Below are 24,750 nucleotides of genomic sequence, written 5' to 3'. Positions count from 1 at the left end.
TTTTTTAATAGCTGCACAGAGTTCTAGTGTCTAACTATACCATAATTTATTTAAGCATTTCTGTATTGACAGGCATGACAGGCATCTAGGTAGTTTCCAATTTTTTTGTCGTCATAAACAATTCCACAGTTAGCATGCATATACAAGCATCTTTATGTATTTGTCTGATTATATTCCCTGAAGACACAATTCAAGAAGTGGAATTGATGAGTCAAAGATCATATTAAAAATGTTTTTGCTCTGTATTGCCTAACTGGCCTCTAAAAAGATTGGTGGCCAAACATGGTGGCTCATGCCTCTAATCTCAGCGCTTTGGGAGACTGAGCCAGCAGGTTTGCTTGAGCCCAGGAGTTCCAGACCAGCCTGGGCAATATAGTGAGACCCTCATTTCTACAAAAAATAAAAAAATTAGCCAAACATGGTGGCGCATACCTGTAGTCCCAGCTACATGAGAGACTGAGACGGGAGGGAGGATCACTTGAGCCCAGGAGATCAAGGCTGCAGTGAGACACGATCGTGCCACTGCACACGAGCCTGGGTGACCGAGCAAGGCCCTGTCTCAAAAAGAAAAAAAGAAAAAGAAAAATGTTGACATATAAGAGTGTCAAATTTCACCACACCCTCAATAGCAACAAGGTATTATCCATCTTTTTTTTTTTTTTTTTTTGAGGCAGAGTCTTGCTCTGTCACCCAGGCTGGAGTGCAGTGGTATGATCTCGGCTCACTGCAACCTCCACCTCCTGGGTTCAAGCAATTCTCCTGCCTCAGCCTCCCAAGCAGCTGGGATTACAGGGGCCTGCCACCACACCTGGCTAATTTTTTGTATTTTCAGTAGAGACAGGGTTTCACCATGTTGGCCAGGCTGGTCTCGAACTCCTGACCTCAAGTGATCTGCCCACCTCGGCCTCCCAAAGAGCTGGGATTACAGGCGTGAGCCACCGCACCTGGCCCATCCATTAATCTTTACCAAGCTAATAGCCCCAAAATAACTTATCTTAATTTAGAATTATCTGATTATTAATGATGTAATACTTTTCCATTTGTATATTGGCCACTTTTATTTCTTATTTTATGAATTGCCTAATCATATCAACGAATAATATCAAATAATGTTTGTCAGTATTCTATAAATGACATGAGCAAGTCTAACATACTTTGATGAAATGATCACAGAGTTAATAATAGCTTATATATTTTCACCATGAAGTTATAGCCACAGAAATTACTTAGTAACACTGGGTGTGATGTCATTTAGTCAGATCAGATTTTCCCAGTGAAGGCCATGACATGTAGATGTTTGTGTTATTTATAAATGATAATTTGGCTTTCCTGAATTTTTAGAACTTTAAAAGTAAAGATGAAGCAGCGATCATGTATTCATTTTTTAAAAAATTTTTTTGGATTATACTTTGGTATGCAAATAAATTCATTTAATACATAATTTTTGGCTCTACCCACCTTAAAAATAGTTTAATACTTTCTCACTAAGCAGCTTGGTGAGAGGAATACTATCTTCACAATTTACCTGGTAAATAATCTTCTCTGGTAATAATAAGGATATCATCACAAACTGGAAATTTAGGCTGGGCACGGTGGCTCATACCTGTAATGCCAGCACTTTGGGTGGCCTAGGCAGGAGGATCGTTTGAGGCCAGGAGTTTAAGACCAGCCTGGGCAATATGGCAAGACCTCATCTCTACAAAAATAAAATTAGCTGGGTGTGATGTTATGCACCAGCTACTCGGGAGCTTGAGGCCAGGAGTTTGAGGCTGCAGCGGGCTGTGATAGCACCACTGCACTCCAGCTTGGACAACACAGAGACCCTATCTCTAAATAAATAAATAAATAAATGGAAATTTAGTACATTGTGCTTAGTGGTTTACATGCATCATCTCATTTAAACCTCATGGCAACCCTATGAAGTAGGTACTAAGATAATCCCTATGTAAAAGAGAGGAAACTAAGGCAGTGAGTTATGTAACTTGGTTATGGCCTCACGGGTAGTAATGGCAGATTTTCACTTGAATCCAGATCTCGGAAAACCTAACTGTCCAGTATTTAACAACTCCACTAAGACGGTCTACTTAGCCTCCTTGAGATTTTGCCATAGTCGTCTCACAGGATCGTTGCCAATGCTATGTCTTTCTCCTTCCTCTAAATTGAAAACATTCTACTCACTGTCTCCACTGTGTCAGCTCAGCTCCCACATATGTATGTATGCATGTGAGTGTGTATATGTGGATATATATGTATATATGTGTTCATATGTTAATACATATGTGTGTACATGTGTGAGTGTATAATACTGAGGGTGTATGCATGTGTGAGCATGCATGTACATATTGTGTGAACGTGTGTATGTGTACGAATATATGTGTGTATGGGTATGTGTGAATGTGTTTGTATGTGAGCGTGTATATATCTGCATATGTATGGGAGGCTGTGTATGTTTCTCCTTCTAGACGGAAAGCATTTAGAGGGCAGGGACTGTCATGCTCATCCTTGTACCTCCTACATCTAGCCCAGTGTCTTCCTATTCCATACATTGTTGTTGAATGAATAAATGAAAATGATAAAACTTTACACCTAGTGAAAGAAATTACATGTCAATTCCTTTCCCCTTCCTTATTTAGACAATACATTTACTAGTTAGTTCTTTAAATGCTATTGTGTAGATTAGATGGAAGTAGCAAATTCCTTTGATATACAAGTATTCTGTGACGTAAATACAGTTTTCTATCCTTGTGGAGTTATATTTTTAGAAAGGAATTTTTTAGATATTTTAAGAAGGTAACTAACCTGTGATTATGACAATTATTCTCCTGAAATAGAATTGTGTGTCATTCAGAAAATTCCAAATCAGGTTTTGGGTCTCTCTTTTTTCTATTTTGAAAACAAGAAAAAGTAAACAAGTCACCTGATTTAAGCTCTTTTTTATTTCATAAAAGGAATCGAAAAATATCCTCCCTTCTAATTCATTTCTCTTTCTGCGTCATACAGAACTGTTACACACACATACTCCCACCTTCTCCTCATCCCTAGTAACTTCTGCTAAAATGAATCATAAGCATTTGGCAGTGCGATGAGAAGGCTTAATGCATCCAAATCTTGGGAAATTAGAAAATAAAAACTAGATAGGCATCCTTCTTTTACAAGTGGTACTCCAATTCCAGTTTAAAAATCTAGACTCCATAACATCTTTTGAACTTTAAACATTTGAATGGTCAATATTAAATGTGTTTCACGCAGACACTGACTAAATGAGAGTAACCCAACCACAGCATCATCTGGCAACCAACACTTTGGGCTTGATAAAAGCCTCTGTGCTACTCCATTGCCCCCTACTTTTACGTATTACATTTGTTCTTTGTTTCATGAGACATATTTTGGATATGATCATTTTGATCATTAGCTCCAAATTATTTGTCCTCTTGTTAGCCCTGTGACATTGGGCAAGTCACTAACTTCTCTGCACTTTGTGTCTTACACAGGAATTTCATGTTTAACAGAGGTGTCTTCAAGGAGATGAAACAATTCAGAATGACCTAGGCAATGGGGTAATTCCTAAGGTAAGTTACTATAAATGTGTAGTAGTTTGCTTCATCAAAATGACCATGTGATCTCTAAGAACCTTTGCAGTTGTAAAATTCGATTTTTATTGTGCCCCTAATATTCGTGGCATTATATGGTGATTGTGTTCATTTTTCTGACATAATGGTGACTGAAGAGCAAATAAGCGCAGTTAGGAATTTCAAAAAGAAGGACATACAGTATCCATCAAAATTCATGGAGAACACTATTTCCACTGAACACTGTTCTTGGGGTAAGCCTTAAGAAATTTACCTGGTGAGATAGGAAATGCTTGCCACAGGCAATGGGGGAGAGAGTGGAGATTTTTTTCAGAGTAATATCAGAGGCTATTTTGCAAAAGAAATTTTCAGTTTCCCCTGTAAAGAAATAACTACTCAAGTCCCTACTACTGTCTTATACATTTCCTCCTTCCCCCTTCTAATCTTTCAGGACCTAGTACCTGTCCTAGGTTTTTAATGAAAACTTTTTTTACTATGCATTCCTTTTTCACAAAGCTGTCATGACCATTACAAACCACAATTTGAGGCTTATTACATTATTAACACTGTCATGAGACACTGCCTATTTGTCTGGTAAATCCTAATCTTTTCTATTTCCATGACTCATATTTCATGTTGCTACAGGAGGAAATTAACCAATATAGATTCCTGTTAGAGGCAAATATATTCTTGTATTTTATATCAATGTTGTCATAAAATGATCATTTCTAACAAAAATGAACCAAATGATTTGCGATTGCGGGTTTGGTAGAATAAAAAAAGTATATATTTTAGAGCTGACTCTTTAAATAACTATTTAGAATTGGTATCTTTCATTCTCTCATTTGTTCAACAGATAGTCATCAGTTTTCTCGTATATGTCAGGCAGTATTCTAGGAACTGAGGAATCAGTCAAAATCAAAACAGACAAAAAAATCTCTTGGAACTTATATCTAAATGACTAAGTGGGATTTAGACAAATAGATATTATTTTATTTTATTATTATTATTATACTTTAAGTTTTAGGGTACACGTGCAAAATGTGCAGGTTCTAATCCAGTGATATTTGGCAATTTCTGGAAACATTTTTTTTTTTGTCACAACTAGGGGAGGGGATGCTGCTGGTATCTGGTGGGTAGAGATGAGGGATGCTGCTAAACATTCTGCAATGTGCAGGACAGCACAAAGAATTATCCAACTGAGGCTGTGCTAATCTTTAGTATTAGAGGTCAAGATATTGGTTACCTATGAGGGGGTGATGCCTGGAGGAAGACCTAAGGGGAGGTCTTCTGGATACTGAGTGCGTGGGTGAGTTTATTATGTCAAAAGCTTCTGCACTTGTGATCTGTGCATTTTCCTGTGCGTATGATTTTAACATACAACCCCTACATTCTGTGAAACTCCTCCCACTAAGATTTAGGGATCAATGTCCCTTCCTCCTGCATCTTGGATCTGTGGCTGCTTAACCAATATAATACAACAGAAGTAATATTGTGCCCGTTTCCAGACTCAGGCCTTAAAACATTAGCTGTTTCAACTTTCCATCACTTGCAACACTCACTCTTAGACCCCACCACCGTGCCCTGAGGAAGCCCAAACAACCCATGGAGACATCCGCATGGAGAGACCTGTGCCCTCAGTCCTGGTTGAACTCCCAGCTGACAGTCAATGTCAACTTGCCAGCCATATGAGTGAACCATACTGAAGTTCATCATCCATCCCTGAGTAAAGCTACGTGAGCTGACACCATGTGGAGAAGAAACAAGCATTCTTACTGAGCCCTGCCCAAATTGCCGATTCATGAACTAAAAAAAAAGATTGCTGTTCATTTAAGCCACTAAATTTTAGGAATGTTTAGTAAGCAGCAATCTATAACTAGAACAATGGTCAATAAATGAAAATTTTACTTTAAGAAGGCATACTATAGCCACATAACTTTGGGAAACTCTCTTGGTTAAAGTTTTAAAAATTTCCCTTACTGCAGAGCTTTTAATGGGCTAATGTGTTTCATGTTCCCGCACAAGAGTATCCAGTGTTTCTCAAACATTTTTAACCACAGAATCTGTACTGTAAAGTGCCATCTTGTGAGATGGGGGTTAACGGCCAGACTTTAAGAAAACCAAATGAACTTTTCAGTAATTCAATACTTGAAATTCTAATTCTTAAAATTGCAAAGAGTTTACATTAGGATAGTTTTAATTTGAAAAGTCATATGTTATAGAGTTAATTCTTGGTAATAAAGTAAAATACCCTAAATTTGCCTCAATGTTTTTTAAAACTATTTGCAAAGCTTTCATGACAGTTAAAAAACCTAGATGACCCTTCTGTAGTTATTCCAAAGTCCCTGAGGTCATAGTCAATGGTTACATAAGTTTTTAAAAAAAAACCTAAATTCTCTTTTTCCTTGGAAAGTAATAGTAGCAATGTATATGCTGATTTAGATGTTGAATGCTTTCCACATTTCCTTAAGTTCTTTCCTGATCTTACACAACATACTTCTAATATACTGATACAAAGTTGTATGTTTATTTGTCCAGACCTTAAAAAGAACATTGGACTTAAGTGAATAAATTAAGAAGATATATCCTGTTTCACGTCTGGTGGAAGCCAAGTTTATTCCTTTTTGCTATCATTCAAAATCAAAATCAAATGGAGGTTTTTTCTTTTCTTCTTTTTTTTTTATTTTTTTAATTTTTTTGAGATGGAGTCTTGCTCTGTCGCCCAGGCTGTAGTGCAGTGGCGCGATCTTGGCTCACTGCAACCTCCACCCACTGGGTTCAAGCAATTCCAAATGGAGGTTTTTCTTTAGTTTTCCTACCAAAGGCCAATTCTCAGTCTCTGCAACACACATTCATCTCCACCACGTCTCAGCTCAAACATATCCTTTCAGCAGGAGGGAACTTTGGAAAAGAAATACAGAGACAAAGCATAGCTTCATGAGGGCTAAGATGCTGACAGTTTCCCAGCTGCCCCTTGTCATTGTTCTTTAGCCTTTCAGTTACTCCAACAAAATGTGACCCCTGGAGATAGAGTTCTCCATTTCATCTTCTGTATTCCACTCTTATCTTGCATCAACAGTGCCTTGATTTCTATCCTGTGATGCCACCACCAAGTCTTATCCACTCTGATCTCTACCTGATTGCTGGAAAAGTTATTTTCTGTTGAAACCTCTGGGTTTAAACTGTGCTGACTCTCATCACCTCACTCTCAAATCAACTGAGTTAGGAATTCTGGTTTCTAGATTTCTCTTTGGCTTATGGAAAGACCACTTGTTTGGCTTTTGTGCAACTACATAAACACACATAGCCAAGGGGATAAGGGAAGACTGAAATCTAGCCCGCACTTCATTAACCAGGGTGAGTGTCGGTGAATCTGTGTTGGCCCACAGGAACACTATTTTCTAGTTTTACAAAGGTGACTTATAAAGTAGTCTAGTCCTGGCCTGTGACATAGACCTTGGCGTAGCCATTTGAACATCCAAGATCGGCCGGGCATAGTGACTCATGCCTGTAATCCCAGCACTTTGGGAGGCTGAGGCAGGCAGATCCCCTGAAGTCAGGAGTTTGAGACCAGTCTGGCCAACATGGTGAAACCCCATCTCTACTAAAAATACAAAAATTAGCCAGGTGTGGCGGTGGGCGCCTGTAATCCCAGCTGCTTGGGAGGCTGAGGCAGGAGAATCTCTTGAACCTGGGAAGCAGAGGTTGCAGTGAGCCAAGATCGCGCCACTGCACTCCAGCCTGGGTGACAGAGCGAGACTTCATCTCAAAAAAAAAAAAAAAAAATCCAAGATCTTATCTGTGGCCTTAGGCTCTTCTCTGTCCTGTTCCATGGTATTTCAGATGTTCCCTTTAAATATGAGTAGTTTGACTGAGTGATCTTTTTTTTTTTAAGATGGAGTTTTGCTTTTTTTTTTTTGAGCCAGAGTCTCTCTCTGTCTCCCAGGCTGGAGCGCAGTGGAGCGATCTCGGCTCACTGCAAGTTCCACCTCCCAGGTTCACCCCATTCTCTGCCTCAGCCTCCCGAGTAGCTGGGATTACAGGCATGCGCCACCACGCCCGGCTAATTTTGTATTTTTAGTAGAGACGAGGTTTCTCCATGTTGGTCAAGCTGGTCTTGAACTCCCGACCTCAGGTGATCTGCCCGCCTTGGTATCCCAAAGTGCTGGGATTACAGGTGTGAGCCACTGTACCTGGCCGACTGAGTGACTTTTAAAGATCCCTCTCTACCCTCAAGTTCCATGATTTTATATGCCGTTCTTCTTATCCCCCCTCTTCTTATGGATGCGGTGCCCTATCCCTCCACTTGAGAGGCTGTCATCCACCCACCTGCTGCATCAGAAGTTTCCATTCTTCCTCACCCATCTGAACATTATCACCTTTTACAATAGCCTCAGTTAGAGATGCCCAAACATCACATTGAATTTTAAAGGTAAACCTTATTGACATAGGTTATAACTTTTAAAACAGTGGAAGTCTGTGATCACTTTTTAATGAAGTTTTTTTTTTAAAGAAACCCTAAAATAATACTAACATGCTATATATATATCTTACTCATATGTAATCTTTTCATTGAATTTTTAATGAAAACAAAGTCGGTGAATGACAGTCATTGTTGAACATATCTGTAATCTCTTGTTAAGGTGATATAAAATGATATTATGAGTTTGAGGGAGGAGGATACCATTTATTGTAAGAATGGATAACACAAAAGGCATAAACTATAAAAGAAAGAAATTAATGAACTGGAATTAATCAAAATTAAAAACTTTTCCTCTTTAAAAGTTCTATGAGCAAAGGCACAACTTCATGCAGCCCCCACATATTTTGGCCTCCCTCTATTCTGAGACAGTTCTAGTCTATTGCTTAAGAGGAAATACAGACCTTGATTTCAAAAATACATTTTCATAATAGTTTATAATCAACTAATTTTTGTAACCAATTATTGTAACCGATATTTTACTGGGAGAAATAAAAGGAGATCCAAATAAATGGAGAGGTATACCATCTTCATGGATTAGAAGACTTAATATTGTTAAGATGTTCATTCTCCCCTAACTGATGTCTAAATTCAATGCATTCACAATCAAAATCCCTTCAGGGTTTTGTCTGAAAATGACAAGCTAATGCTAAATATGGAAAAGCAAACAATCTACCATGTAACAAAAGAGAGAAAAAGAGAACAAAGATACAGGATTTACACTACAAGGTTTCAAGACTTGTCATAAGCTATAGTAATCAGGAGAGGTTCTGGTCTAAAGATGGGCAAAAATGAAACATAAGAGAGAACCCAGCATTAGACGTACATACATATATATACACAAATACATGTATATGTATACATACACATATGTATATGCACACACGCACACATATAGTCAATTGATTCTTGGCAAAGGTGCCATGGCAATTCAATGAGGAAAGGATAATATCTTCAACAAATAACGCTGAAACAATCAGCCACATGAAAAAATAAAAAGTAACCTCAACCCCCACATTATACCATACACCACAAGTAACTCTAAATGGAATATAGAGCTAAATGTAAGAGCTACAATTAAAAATTATAAAATTATAAAACATCTTTTAAAAATCTTAGTGATCTTGGCTTTGGAAAAGATTTCTTAAATATGACACAAGAAGCATAAACTATAAGAGAAAGAAATTAATGAATTGGATTTAATCAAAATTTAAAACTTTTTCTCTTTAAAAAATGCTACTAAGAAAGGCAAGCCACAAACTCAGGGAAAATATTTCCAAAACATATACCCAACAAATAACTTGACTCTTAAAGAAGGCTTACAGAGCAGTGGGCTTAACCTCATTTGCAAAGGGTCGAGAGAGGCGAGAAATCTGTGGTCAAATAGTATGGCAACACTGGGACCAGATCTAGAAACAGAACTCAGGTGTCCTAACTGCCTGGAGTGTTTTTTCCAAGCCAACTAACCCAATTTAAAAATTGGCAAGATATTTAGACACACATTTCAACAATAAAAAAGATATACGGAGGGCATACAAGCATATGAAAATATGTTCAACATCATTAATCATAAGGGAAATGTAAATGAAAACCACGATGAGATACCAGTCCCCATCCACCAGAATGGCCAAAATTAAAAAGACTCTCCCCATCAGGTGTTGGCAAGGATGCTGAGCAACTGGAAAAACTCATATATTGCTGGTGGGAATTAAAATGTGCAACTAATTTGAAAATCAGTTTGATGGTTTCTCAAACTGTCAAACATATATTTACCATATGATCCAGCCATTTCACTCCTAAGTATTTACAGAAAAGAAGGTATATGTCCAAATACTTGCCCATGCATGTTTATAGCAGCTTTGTGTATAATAGCCCAGGTTGGAAACAACTCAAATATCTATCAACAGGTGTATAGGTAAACAAATTGCAGCATATCCATACAAGGGTATACTACTTAGCAATAAGAAGGAATGAGCCATAGATATACCCAACAATGTGGATCAATCTCAAAATAATCATGCTGAGTTAAAGAAGTCAGGCTCCCCCCAAAAAAGAGTACATTCCATTTACACAGTAAACAGAAACAAATGAAAACAAAACTATAGTGACAGAAAGCAGATCAATAGTTGCCTGTAGAGAGAGGAGGGAAGAGAGATTACAAGTGAATATATATGTCAAAACTTTATTATAAAGCTGAATTATAACTTTATAATTGTGAATTATAAATGTGTATGTTCCTGTATAATCTCTCCCTCCTCCCTCCTCCATCTTCAGGCAACTGTTGATCTGCTTTCTGTCACTATAGTTTTGTTTCATTATAATCAATTTTATGACCTTGTATCTTGTTCAAAGGCAAATTCATAGGTTTACCTTAATGATATTAATAAACCCAAATTTACGTTACTGTTCTGCAGTTAACATAGCTTTACACTCAAAGACCCCAAGCAAAATGTTAAGAAATCGCCTTTCATTGGTCACATTGTTCATTACAATTTCATTTTCCTAGGAAAGAAAAATGGTAGCACGCAGGGATGATGTGAATGGACTTTGGCGCCCCCATCATTACCATTGACAACCACCTCCTTCATTCTTTGACATGGACAAGTATTAATATTATAGACGTAGTTTTTCTCAACATTATGTAAAGTGATATGTAAACACAGCTTAGAGGTAAGTCTGCCAGTTCCAAACGAATAGTTTAGACCCCCCTAAGCCTCTTCCATGTACGATTTTGAGCAAGCACTAGGGGAGGCCTTTCCCTTTCTGTGATTCTTTCCATAATAGGGAGCCACTGTGGTGGTTTTTATACCTGATTAGCACCGATAATCATACTGAGATTTGTAGAGCATCTTGCTTATAATTGATATTTACTAACTTTCACAAAATGTAGGCTTCTGTTGGAACCCTGAAAGTCCTTTCCTCTCACTGAATCTTTCTGCCTCACTCAGGAGACCATCCTAATTCTATTCTACAGCTTTGCCTTTCAAATGTTTGCTGGTTCACATAACAGCAAGGATTAGGGAATTATTAAGGGATAAAGACTGCTTTGAAGCCAAATATTACCGCCATCCCACACCAGAAGCAATCCTGCTAAACTAACAAACTCAGAAGCACTTGTTCCCTTCCAGAGGGCTTTCCTTTGTCCTCCCCTCAAACCATACGATTTAGTTTCCCGAGGAAGCCTGTGTTCCATTATGGTTTGATAGTATGCAGATTCTCCAGATAAGCTTATTTACAATGTGTTATACGCCTATAAACCAGGCCAACTGAGTTGTTTTCAAATTATTCACTGCTTCTTAGAGCGGGCAAAACGAACTAGTTCAAGTATTTGATATAAAAGCATTGTAAGGTGATGTGCTTCTCCAGCTTCAATAAAACATCATTTTATTAAGGAACAAGGGTTTCTGTGTAGTCAAAGTATTACTTATTCATGGGCTACACAGAAGGAAAAGTTCAGTATCCCCTTAATTCCAAAGACCATGTAGCAAATTAACCAGCAGATTTAAACCCCCTTTATTAGAGTTTTAAATAATGAGTGGAGGCACCATCTTAAAAAAGAAAAAGAACAGTGATGTTTCTGATATGGAAGACGTTTCATCTTTTTACAGTTTGCTGAGCATTGGGGGTAGGAACTCAAAGAGACCAGCAATCAAATGATATGTCAATATTTTAATATGGGAAGCCAGAGCCAAGGAGAAAGAGCCAAAATCCAGTGCCGTTCTCAGCTGCAGCAGCTGCCTTGGAAAGGTCTAAGTGGGGTTTTGACAAATTTAAATTGTCATTGAACCTTTGGAAAACAATTTTATTAGAGAAGTGGTGCTACAATGTGCCCCCTTCAGGAGTCTTCAGAACTGTCCCAGCTGAGGCTCTCCTCTCCCTAGGCCACATCCTTTTCCTGAGACAGCCCTCGTCCACTGACTGCTTGATGCCAGGGTCTGTCAAGGTCTAGCCCCCCTGTCTCAACTCAGGACGACCCTGAAGGGCTGTTCCAGCTTCAGATATCTCAGTGGGGTTAACTGAGGCCTTCATTGAGACTGTTTCATGATCCAACTTCTTCCTGCCCAATCCTGCTTCCTTCCCCTCCCTTCCCCTCCATAGGTATTAAATCCAAGAGAATTTGCATTTCAGCACACTCTTGTCTCACACCTGTTTTCCCCCAAAACCCATTAATTTGTTCTCATCTTATTCTTAAAAAATAGTTGAACAAATAAGATATAAAGTTAAAGATTAGGATCCCAAGGCTGGGCATGGTGGCTCACACCCTTAATCCCAGCAATTTGGGAGGCCAAGGTGGGCAGATCACCTGAAGTCAGGAGTTTGAGACCAGCCTGGCTAATATGGCAAAACCCTGTCTACTAAAAATACAAAAATTAGCCAGGCATGGTGGTGCACACCTGTAGTTCCAGCTACTTGGGAGGCTGAGGCAGGAGAATCACTTGAACCCAGGAGGTGGAGGTTTCGGTGAGCCAAGATTGCACCACTGCACTCCAGCCTGGGTGACAAGAGTGAGACTCCATCTCAAAAAAAAAAAAGAAAAAAGATTAAGATCCTGTACCTCTATTCCCCTAGTACCACATCCTGGAAGGAATCACTGTTAACTATTGTTTGTATATCCTTCCAGAAAATAAATCTACAACCATATACACACATTTATGTCACTTTTCTGCAGAAGTAAGAGTATCACATGCAAACTGCTCTGCAACTTGATTGATTTCATTTAACATATTCTGTACGTCTTTTCATATCAGTGCATACACATACTTTCATAGTAGTTTCATATTATTCCACTACATAGATGTACCATAAATTTTTAACCAGACTTTCCTACATGAATATGTGGATAGTGTTTTGTTTTTCACTTTTACAAATAAGATTACAAGGAACATCCTCAAATATCCTCTTTGCCCTTTTGTATAGTATATATATAGGATAAATTCATAGACGTAGAATTCCTGATCAAATGTTGTGAGAACTTAAACTCTTTTTAAATTGTAAAATTGCTTTCCAAAAAAACAGCACCAATTTAAATTCCAAAAATTTCCATAGTCAGTGTAAGAGAATGCCCCTTTCCTTGCACCCTCACTAGATGTGGACATAACAAAATTTTTAAACCTTTGTCCATAATAAGAGGTGAAAAGATTATATATGGGGTGCTGATATAGTTTGGATATTTGTCCCTCCAAATCGCATGTGAAATTTGATCACCAATGTTGGAGTTGTTCGGGTCATGAGGGTGGATGCTCATGATTGGCCTCATGGTAATGAGTGAATTCCCATACTTAGCTCCCGAAAGAACTGCTTGTTGAGATGAGCCTGGCACCTCCTCCTCTCTCTCTTGCTTCTGCTCTCTTGCAATGTGACCCCTGCACACACCAGCTCCCTTTCCCCTGCCCCTTCCACTATGAGTGGAAGAAGCCTGAGGCACTCATTAGAAGCAGATGCTGGCACCGTGCTTCTTGTACAGCCTGCAGAACCATAAGCCAAATAAATCTCTTTTCTTTATAAATTACCCAGCTTCAGGCATTCTTTTATAGCAACATAAGCTGACTAAGACACATGCCTTTGCATTAACATTTTTCAAATCCCTTTGGGCAAAGGAATTTAAAAATCTCCCTCCTCTCTTTGCTTCCTGTAACCTCCTAGGCAGACTGAGACCATGACAGAACATGGAGTCTGCCATTCAGAATTCCATTTTCACTCCACTTGCCCTTTGGCCAGCCACCTTACACAGTGCTCAAACCGAACAACTACACATGGCAGCACTGGAGCCTCACTGTTTTGAATGATATGTCTTTAATTATGAGTAAGTCTGAACATCCTTTAGTATTTTTTATTGGCCATTTGTGTTTTGTTTTGTTTTTTCTTTATGGCGAGCTCTTCTGAGTAGCTCAAAATCCACTGAGGCAATATTTTCATGACTCTGTACACTATCCCAATAGAATGAGTGAATGGCAAATGAAAATATTTCGTACTTTATTTACTATGTTGAAACAAGTCATCTTTAAATTTAGTGATTTTAGGCCACTAGTTCATCAGCCTCAACTAAAATTGCATATCCAAATGTTTAATGTAATTCCTATAGAGCTGTCCTCTTTTGATGGTAATAAAGATAATGGTAATGATAATAGATAACATTAATCAAGCATCTAATATATGGTAAGCAGATTAGGAGGCAGGAGAGCTTAGAAGCCTCATATCCTCACCAGCTGTGCCTAACATACAGCACAGGCTCTGCAGTCTGATCAGTTCTATTCTGATCCCTGCTCTACAAACTGTGTAGCTTGGATAATTTACTTAGCCTCTCTGAAACTTAGCTTCTTCACCTCTAAAGTGGGAACATTATTATCATCATTATTTTTATTATTATTAATACATTCCTGATAGGGTTGTGGTAAAAATTAAATAGTATGTCACTTAACATGGTGCCTGCTACCTGGTAAGTGCTCAACAATTGTGAGTTATGTTGACAGGGCATCTTATGTACATTATGGAACTCTCCTGATTTAAACAAACAAACTTCAGCAATTCTGTTGCCAGCACAATACGATTATGTTTGACACTGTGTTCCTTTGAACTGTAGAGATGCCCTAGGGATTGCTGCAGGGAAAAGCACTGAGAGAGAGGTAAGGCCAGTAAGCCTTCCAGGCCCCTCCTCTTCAATCCAGACAGATCCACTTGTATCTGTCTTTTATGCTGCAGTTCCAAATAACAGTATTATTTGTTATTTAAAAAGTTTCCACTTTTTTTTTTAAGTAGAAGTTTCTCTGAACTGCAGGAGAGAAATCCTGGTTTTCAAAGCCTTCCACAATTTGGCCTTAACCTACTTTTCCAGGCTTGTCTTCCTTGGTATTCAACCATGAATTTACCATCCCATTCTCTGCAATGGCTTATTTGCTGCCTGCACAATAGATTACTTATTCCTTAAAGATGGTCGCCGGGTCATTTATATTTCAGCATTTTCAGAGACTAGAAGAGTTTCTGACACCTACTAGGCATTCAGTAAATATTTGCTGAAGCAATAAATGAGTCAGTAAATGAACCTTCCAGTTAAATTTGTCTCCTAGATACCTCTCTCAAATGTGTCTTGTGTCTTTTTCCTGCCCTTTGCTCATGAAGATTCCCTTGTCTGCATGGCCTCTCCCCATCTCACCCCCACCAAATTCTTAACTCAGTCTATAAGACTAAAATCAAATTGTGTGGTTACTATAATGTCAACTCTGGTCATCCTGGTTGGAAGGCTTCTCTTCCTCCCCGAAACTCATATGGTTTATGAGTTGCCTGTACATTCACCGAGTGCTTTAGCATGCATTACTTCCTATTGACATTATCTGCATGTCATATCTTCCTGTTGTGGAAAGCAGTAACCATGTCTTAAAGTCTTTTTATGCTTCATTGCTTAGCCCAGTCTCATACATAATGTGTGTTCAATATACATCTGAAAAATGGATCAACAAATAAATGAATGTTTGGTTCCTTGATATCCCAGCCAGGGTGGCCCCAGAAAATGAAGGTTATACAATAGGAAAGTGAGAGTGAGACATTGTTTCTCAAAAGATTTAAACACTGGACTCCTTTTTGTTTGTTTGTTTTTTTCTTTTAGACAGAGTCTTGCTCTGTCGCTGTTGCCTAGGCTGGAGTGCAGTGGTGTGATCTCGGCTCACTGCAACCTCCGCCTCCCGGGTTCAAGCAATTCTCCTGCCTCAGCCTCCCAAGTAGCTGAGATTACAGGTGTCCACCACCATGCCCAGCTAATGGGCTCCTTGATATGAGGACACTTGCCCCTGGAGTAGTTGGTTAGAGGACCCTCAATTCCATACTTACCAGCCATGTAGATTTACAATAGTGTACATTTAAGTTCAGGTTACAAAGCACAAGTGAAAGGAAGCATTTTTTTACTCTCTACAAATTGCACAATAAATTAATGTCTTTGGAGAGAAATCCCTTCTTTCTGCAGCCCCTTTGAAGTAGACAGTGTTTGGGTAGCACGGACATCTATGAAGAGCAGTGTTTTAGATATCTGCTCTTGCATAACAAGCCACCCCAAAACATGGTCATTTAAAATATCAATGTTATATTGTGTCTCACACTCCTGGGCTTCTCTTTTTCAATCTCGCCTGGGGTCACTTATGCAGCTCTGGTCATCAACCTCCTGCCTAGAACTGGAGGGTCCAAAATGGTCTCAGTTACAGGTCTGGCTGTTGGTGCTTGCTGTTTGTTGCAGCCCATCAGCAATCCTTCCTATAAACTAAACAAGGCTTCTCACAGCAGAGAAAGTCTCAGGATTTCAAGATGGGGAAAGTGGAAACTGCCAGGCCTCTTAAAAACCAGGTTCTGGAATTCACACAGCGTCATTTTTGTCAGACATTTCTTCATGAGACAAAGCAAGTCACAAAGCAAGCCCAAATTCAAAGGGTGGAAAATTAGACTCCACTTATTGATGGGAAGAGCAGCAAAGCCACACAGCAAAAGGATATGAACTAGAAAGGTGGGATTCACCGGGGGCCTTTCTAATGATCTGTCACAGGAAGCTCTACAGACATCATTAACACTGCTCATCCCATTTCTACCCCTCATCATTCAGCGAGTGAGAACCACCTGAGTACTTTTGGTCAAAGGAGGCTAACTTCTGAATTTTCTTATTAAAAAAAAAAGTAATATTGACTCATGAGAGAAATTTTAGAAATACTGTCAAAGCAAAGGAAGGAAAATAGCACCCACCTGCAATTCCACAACCCCAAAATAACCATTTTTAGGATGTAGGTATATATCCATCTAGCCTTTGTTCTAAAATATTGGTAATAAAATATAGACTATATATTATTATATACCTTCCAGGCACTATACTGTGTACTTCGCATGGATTATCTCATTTAATATCATGACTCTATGAGATAGATATGATTACCTTCTTTACGGGAGAGGAAATTGAGGCTTAGAGACCTCAGCTAACTTAATATTTTATATATGATGCCATATAAGTTATGCATATATCTTATACATCTATCTTATATATCTCATACTGTTTTGTAAACTCCATTTTTCGTATAGTATTATATCATGTACATCTCATTACTTAATAGCTTTTGAACAGGCTGAATCAAAATTGAAAAGCAACAATGACTTCGCAATATTTGGATTTCTGGTTCCTGGCCGTGTTTGCTTCTTGAGCCTGTCAGGTGTTTGCAGATTAGAACAAAATAATGATGTGTGCCCTTCACTGAAAAGTGCTAGCTTTGAAATTTTAATCTTTTATAAGAGTCTCAAGGCTTGATCTTGGCAAAGTTGGTTGTTGGAGAATATAGCATCTGAGTTGTTTTAAAATTAAAACACATTTCCTAAAAGCCCAGCAATGCGGGTGCCGCGCTGGAGCTCATCCACCTCCCAGGAGCCGGAGTGGGAAATGACAGTATCAAGGGCCACAGGGACACCCATAATCTTTTCAGGCATCAGATATTTGTGTTTTTATATGAGATATTACTTAATGAAACAATCAGCCAGCTCTCAATAAATGAACAAGTCCTTCCAGTGACATGGGCCTTGCATTTATATCTTTAATCTCTAAATTTTGTATATTCTAGGGCAAAAATTGACAGGGGTTTGTGGTATGTGGGAGGGAAGGTAGAAATGCTTGGGAAGAGAAATTCAGTAATGTCCCTTTTTACAGGAAATCATAAATTAATAACCTGAAAAGATGTGAAAATAGCAAATAGGCTGTGAGAAGCAACATAAATATACAACATAAAATGACGTGCTTTACAATTACTCTGTAAATTTAGTGCCTGTTTGTTCTTGTTTATAAGGGGATGACATGATTCACCTCTACTTCTAGCTGTCAGAAATAGAAGACTCAGCAAGGTTCGTGGAAAAATTTTTCGAAATAAAGACCTTTAATCCACTTATTAAAATGATGCTCACAGTTCTTATTTCCAGCCTGCAATATAATAACAAAGATAAACATAGGAACAAAGCACTTTACTAATAAGGAGGAAATATTTTCATAGGCCTGATGTTGCCTTTTTACTTAACAGATATCATTGTGTTTTCAATTTATGGAGAAATACACAAGAAGAATAACCCAATTAAACAGACTGAGCTTTCCTAAATGCTGGTGATTATGTAGCCCTCCTGTGGATATTTACTTTTGGGAATGAGAAACCCTTGATTCCTAAATTTCTCTTTCATAACAGTACCATATGCCCAATTGAGTAGAGATTAAATGTTATTGGCTTGGTACCAAACCAGTAGTAAACTGGTAAATAAGTAAATAAGTTTCTTTTCATATTCCAATTATAATAGATTGGAAATAGCTGCCTAGAACACTAAGTCGAAATGGATTCTGAGGTTGACAGTCCGAGCTCAGAAGAAGCCTTCTGAGATAATTCAGTAATTTTTTGCCACTGGCAGGCAATGCAGGGGATACCAGCATGAATATCTCAGTGTTGCCATCCCTGTTAAGATGTGAGGAAATAATACTTTGCATGAAACATCTGTTTAATATTAATACTGTTTTCCACAATTATCCAACACGTATTTATTGAGCACCAATTAGGTTCCAGAAAATGTTTTAGGTACTGGGACACAAAAGTGAACAAACAATATATACACACTAACTGACATTTGAATATAGTACTTCACTATTTCCAGTGATCTTTCCTGTATGATACCTTATTTAATTCTCACAATAGACTGGAAAAATAAATAAAACAGGTATTGATATCTACATATTACAGGTGAAGAGACTGAGGCATAAAAAATTTGAATGTATTTCTTTAGCTTAAGTATACCCATACAGCAAACAAAATACTTAATGGTGAAACTGTAAGAACATTTTTATTAAAATAAGAATAAGATTCAATAAGATTCACCATTTTTATTCAATACTGTATAAGAGGAACATAAGAACTGAAAATGTATTATATAAGTTACTCTTATTAAAGAATATACATTGTGGACAAATTCCAAGGACTCTATGTACACAATTAATATGAGGGCACAAGATTTCTGGATACAAAATCAATGTATGAGAATCAACAGCATTTCTATGCATCATTAGTATTAACTAGAAAATGTAATAGTAAAAAAAAATTATTCTCAACCACAGTAACAACAGGATGCAAATACAATTTCAACCAAAATCCCAACTTAGTTATTTGTAGAATTTGACAAGCTCATCCTAAAGTTCATATTGAAATACTTAGGGTCAACAAAAGATAAGACAATAATGAAGATCGAAATGGAGGGATACTTACACTACCACATATCAAAACTTATTATAAAATTATAGCAATTAAGACAACATGGCTTTGGCCCAGGGACAGATGAATAAACCAGTCAAACAGGTTAAAGAGACTATAAACAGACTTGTGCATCAATGGAAACTTGATATACGGCAAAGTTGTATTGTCATCAATTGAAATGATGAACTAGTCAATAAATGGCCTTGAGAAATTGGCTATTTTATGGAAACAAATATGTTCTTACATTACACCACACACACACACACACACACACACACACACACACACACACAAACTGTTACTGTACAGGTAGATTAAAGACTTACAAATGAAAATCAAGTCTTTAAAACTTTCAAATTCACATCACTGTAGAAAAAAATTTTTTCAAAAGAGAATATAGAAAAATATATTTAGAACTTTGGGATAGGAAAAAATTCTTACACAAAGCATAAGAAGACTAGTAAATTTAAATTTCCATACAACAAAGATACTTTAAACAAAGTAAAAAGATAAGCTGCACACTTGGAGAAAGTATTTGCAATGAATGCAACTGATAGGAGATTGGTTTCCAAAATATATAAAATCATCCCACAGAACACTAGAATAATGAACTCCCCCATCCACCATGGGCAAAGGATACAAACAGGCACTCACAGAAAAACCCAAATGACAAGCATTTGGAAAGGTGTTCAGCATCATTCAGGATCAGCAAAACACAAATTAAAACAATGATTTCACACCATCAAACTGTCAGAAAAGTTTTTAAAGCTGGAAAAACTCAGCATTGATAAAGATGTAGCGCAAAGGCGATTCTCATACACTGATCCATACAGATATTCGGGGTATAGACTGATGGAGGCTCCAGGGTCTTCTGATAACACTGTTTTCAAACGCGGTTTCCAGGATCACTGCAGCAGGGAAAGAGAACAGAGAACTCAGTCATTCTTCTATGCTTACCCTGGAAGTAACACATAGCACATCTGCTTACAGTCCATTGGCAGAACTAGTCTCATGACACCCATCTGGCTGCAGAGGAGGATGAGAAATGCAGTCTTTTTGTGTGCCCAGAAAGAGAAAAATGAAACAATATTTGATGAACACATGGCATTCTCTCAGCCATATTTGACAAAATAATATAAAGCTAGGTAGCAGATAAATGTTAATTTTACCCTTGTTTATATTTGTGTATATATTTAAATACTTCATAATTTTTCAAAAAGGGGGAAAGTAAAGAGAGATTAAATTATCTGTTCTGGTTTACAGATCTAATAAGTGGTGGATTGAATATAACTGTCTCTATATAAACTGTCTTCCTTCAAAAGTCAAATCCATGTACTGTATTCAGATTATTCATTCAAGAAATATTTATTGACCAGGCACGTTGGCTCATGCCTGTAGTGCTAGCACTTTGGGAGACTGAGGCGGGCAGATCACCTGAGGTCAGGAGTTTGAGACTAGCCTGGCCAACATGGTGAAACCCCGTCTGTACTAAAAATACAAAAATTAGCTGGGTGTGGTGGCAGGTGCCTGTAATCCCAGCTACTTGGGAGGCTGAGGCAGGAGAATTGCTTGAACCCAGGAAGCAGAGGTTGCAGTGAGCCAAGATCACACCACTGCACTCCAGCCTGGGCTACAGAGTGAGACTCTGTCTCACAAAAACCCCAAAAAACCAGAAATATTTATTGAGCTCCTATTATATCCTGCCTTTGAGCCTTGAGGAGTGTACAGTGCAATGGTAGAAGAGAGACACATAAATGATTACAATACAATGGGACATGAAGCAAATTATATACAAAGTGCTCCTGACCATTATAACCTGGTAACATAGTCACTGGAGACTTACTCATGATGGTCCTGACTCCGTGAGAGTTTTAAAATGTACATTAGCAATGCATGAGATCAATGTCATCTTCAATTATGAGAGCTGAACTTTTGTGGAGTGATTTTAGAAAATGCCTGAAGTAAAACCTGGTCATAAACTCCGCCTGATTCATACTCAGCCTGTACAGACTTGCTAGGGAGATGCTGCTAGAACAATACAGTCTTCTTAGACTTCATGTCTTCAGATAAGAAGTTCTTTGCTCATCTACCCCAAAGCAGAATTGAGAGAACCAAGTTCCCAAGGGAGAGGAGACTTGCTCAGCCTGCTAGTACTAAAGTCTTGTGCCACATTGGTGAAATGTCTAAGCTGACAGTTCTCAGTGTGTGGCAAATCAGTGGAGGTCAGAGATGAAAAGACCTAGCATATTTTCTAGGCTCTTCTATGATCACAATTTGCTTCTGATAATTTATCTCCTGATAGTCTCCTCAATGTGATTTTTAAAATTTTCCATTACACACACAGCTCTGTTTCTCCAGGGAGTTCCATAGTCTAGTTTATTCATTCATTCAACACAAATGTTTGAGTTGGAAATATAGTAACTAGCAAAACAGACACAGTCTCTGACTTCATGGAGTTTATATTCCAGCTGGGGAATAGACATTAATTAAATAGGTATGCCATTAAACTTCTTATATGTTGGTAAGAGTTATGAAGAAAAATAAAATAAAAGGTGTTGTGAAAGAGAATAAAGGCTACTAGGAATTCTAATTTAGAATGGAAGGGTTAGGGAATGCAAAGCTAGGCTGGTGGTGGCTTGGCCTAGGGAACTGGTAGAGGAAAGTCTATATATTTGTGATATTTTTTGGTGGCTAAATAGATAGGATTTGATGGTTCATACATAGGTGGATGGAAGGAGACAGACTATCCGGGGTGACTCCTAGGCCTGAATCCATAATATAAATATTTCCCTCATCTTGTTAGAATTTTTTCTCTTATCTGTTTAAAAAAAACATATTGGCCAGGCACGGTAGCTCATGCCTGTAATCCCAGCACTTTGGTAGCCCGAGGCGGGCAGATCACCTGAGGTCGGGAGTTTGAGACCAGCCTGACCTGACCAACACAGAGAAACCCGTCTCTACTAAAAATACAAAATTAGCCTGGTGTGGGGTTATGCACATGTAATCCCAGCTACTCGGGAGGCTGAGGCAGGAGAATCACTTGAACCCAGGAGGCAGAGGTTGCGGTGAGCGGAGATCGTGCCATTGCACTCCAGCCTGGGCAACAAGAGCAAAACTTCGTCTCAAAAAAAAAAAAAAAAAAACCATATTTATCTGTATGTTGCATTCCTTGCACACATGTTTGATCCTTAAACATAGATATTTCCTTACCTGACCAAAGGATCATTGGGATATTGACCACCTTTCACCTTTCTGTATTCAATGCCACTAGTCCTTTTGTCCTGTAGGCAGGATGTTGCTAAATCCAGATATGTGGGGCTCTCATCCCTCTCCTAATCTCTGCAGTAGTCTATACTCTCAAAGAATAATTTAAAATTTAAATTTCATTTATTTACATTGCAGTCACATGTATATTAACATGGTGCACACAAGGATGTATACACAAAAGGGTATACAATGAAAAGTAGACCTCCTTCAACCCCAGGTTGTCTACCTGCTCTGCCAAAGTCAAGCACCATTATACATTTCTTAACTGTCCCCCAAAAGATCATTTTTGCGTATGCAAATGAATACTTTGTAAACAAGTGGAAGTATACTATACACACTGGTCAACACCTTGCAATCTTCACTTAACGTGTCTGGAAGATCTTTTCATGTCATCTTTTTATGATGGCATACAATGTAATTAATTAATTATTTTTATTTTTATTTTTGAAATGGAGTCTCTTGTCACCCAGGCTGGAGTGCAATGGCGCAATCTTGGCTCACTGCAACCTCCACCTCCTGGGTTCAAGTGATTCTCCCACCTCAGCCCCCGAGTAGCTGGGATTACAGATGCCCACTACCACGCCTGGCTAATTTTTGTATTTTTTTAGTAGAGATGAGGTTTCACCATGTTGGCCAGTCTGGTCTCGAACTCCTGACCTCAGGTGATCTGCCTGCCTCGGCCTCCCAAAGTGCCGAGATTACAGGCGTGAGCCACTGTGCCTGACCACAATTTAATTTAACTAATTTTATTTGTTTATTCTGCCCTTTATTGATGAACATTTTCATTGTTTCTAACCATAGGCCCTTACAAACAATGCTGCAATAAATAATCTTTTACATACCTCATTTCACAAATATGAAAACACCTCTATAGAAAAAAATCCTATATACAGAATGTGGAAGCAAAGGGATGTGCATTTGTAATTTTGATAGCTATTGCCATAATTTTAAAGTATATTCCAATTTACACTTCCACTTGCAAATGTGTTAGAGTTCCAGCTTTCCCACCTCCTCACTCACACATTATGTCATCAAACTCTTTGACCTTTGCCAATCTGAGAAGTGCAAATATTATTGCACAATTCTGATCTGCATTTATCTCACAGTGAGATTGAGCATCTTTTCCTTTGTAACAGCACTAAGATTATACCTCTTCTGTAAACTTTGCACATCTGCTATCTTATGTGAAAGAAGCTTTTCAAAATGAAAACTAATAAAAAGTGTTCTTGATTAACCATGAGTAAATATAGATTATCAAATCTGGTTGATAATGTACTGTCTTTTGAATATGAAGAAACAAAGATCAATTTTGATGAAGTCATTACCTAATTTGCAAAAGTTGTCATAAAATATTACTATTTATCACTGAGATAGAACTAACATTGGCATATTTTCCCTTTTTCGAAAGGAACAAGCTATTCATTCATACGGCATGGACGAATATTAAATGCATGTTGCTGAGTGAAAGAAGCCAGAATGATAAGGCTACATCCTGGAAAAGTTTATATTCTGGAAAAGGCAAAACTTATAGAGACAGAAACAAATCAGCCAGTTGTTGCTGGGGTTTGGGAGAGAAGAATGTTGACTATGTGAAGAACAAGGGATCTTGGGGGGCATCTATTCCATATGCTACTGTAGGGGTGGATGCATGATATTATCATTTGTGGAAAACCATAGAACTTTACAAAACTAACAGTGAACCTTAATGTCTGCAAAATTTTACAAAATCAACTAGGAGGCTGGGGGATCCCAGGATGAAATACAGGCAATGACAAAAGAGCCTAACTATATTACACATTTATAACATAACCGCACCGAAGAGGACTGGTATTCTATAACTGTGGAAATAATGGAAACTGGAAAACTGAAGACAAAAGGAACTGTACTTAGCACTATACTCTAGTTGGTAAAGGCGTTTCTCAAGGGGTACCAGTTAACAATTCTGAGACTGCTGTACATGTATGCAGAGACTGAACAAATAAGTAAATGGCTGGTACATGCTCACTCTCAGGGAGGGAGGCCACAGATAAACAAGAGGAAGAGGCTCTAATGTCATGTGTGGTTGTGGATTAGAACCAGAAACATAAATATGAACTCATGTTTAGATTAATATAGATATTAATGGATTGATATAGAAATAATGATGATATGGGTATATATACAGGTTAGTATACAGTCACATATTTCTTATCCCTAT

General features: G+C 38.1%; 1 protein-coding gene across 1 annotated transcript in view; it reads left to right on the top strand.

Moving 5' to 3' along the window:
- STN1 (STN1 subunit of CST complex) overlaps positions 1-24,750 on the top strand; it is a 109,937-nt gene that overhangs the window by 3,527 nt on the left and 81,660 nt on the right. The window contains exon 2 of the mRNA XM_063607879.1: positions 3,492-3,569. The gene's annotated coding sequence lies outside the window, so the exon portion shown is untranslated. The remainder of the gene's footprint in view (positions 1-3,491; positions 3,570-24,750) is intronic.

Source organism: Pan paniscus, chromosome 8 (genome assembly GCF_029289425.2).
Source record: "Pan paniscus chromosome 8, NHGRI_mPanPan1-v2.0_pri, whole genome shotgun sequence".
NCBI classification, from domain to species: domain Eukaryota; kingdom Metazoa; phylum Chordata; class Mammalia; order Primates; family Hominidae; genus Pan; species Pan paniscus.
The sequence above is the reverse complement of the archived record's forward strand: the minus strand, read 5'-3'. Positions and strand labels throughout refer to the sequence as shown.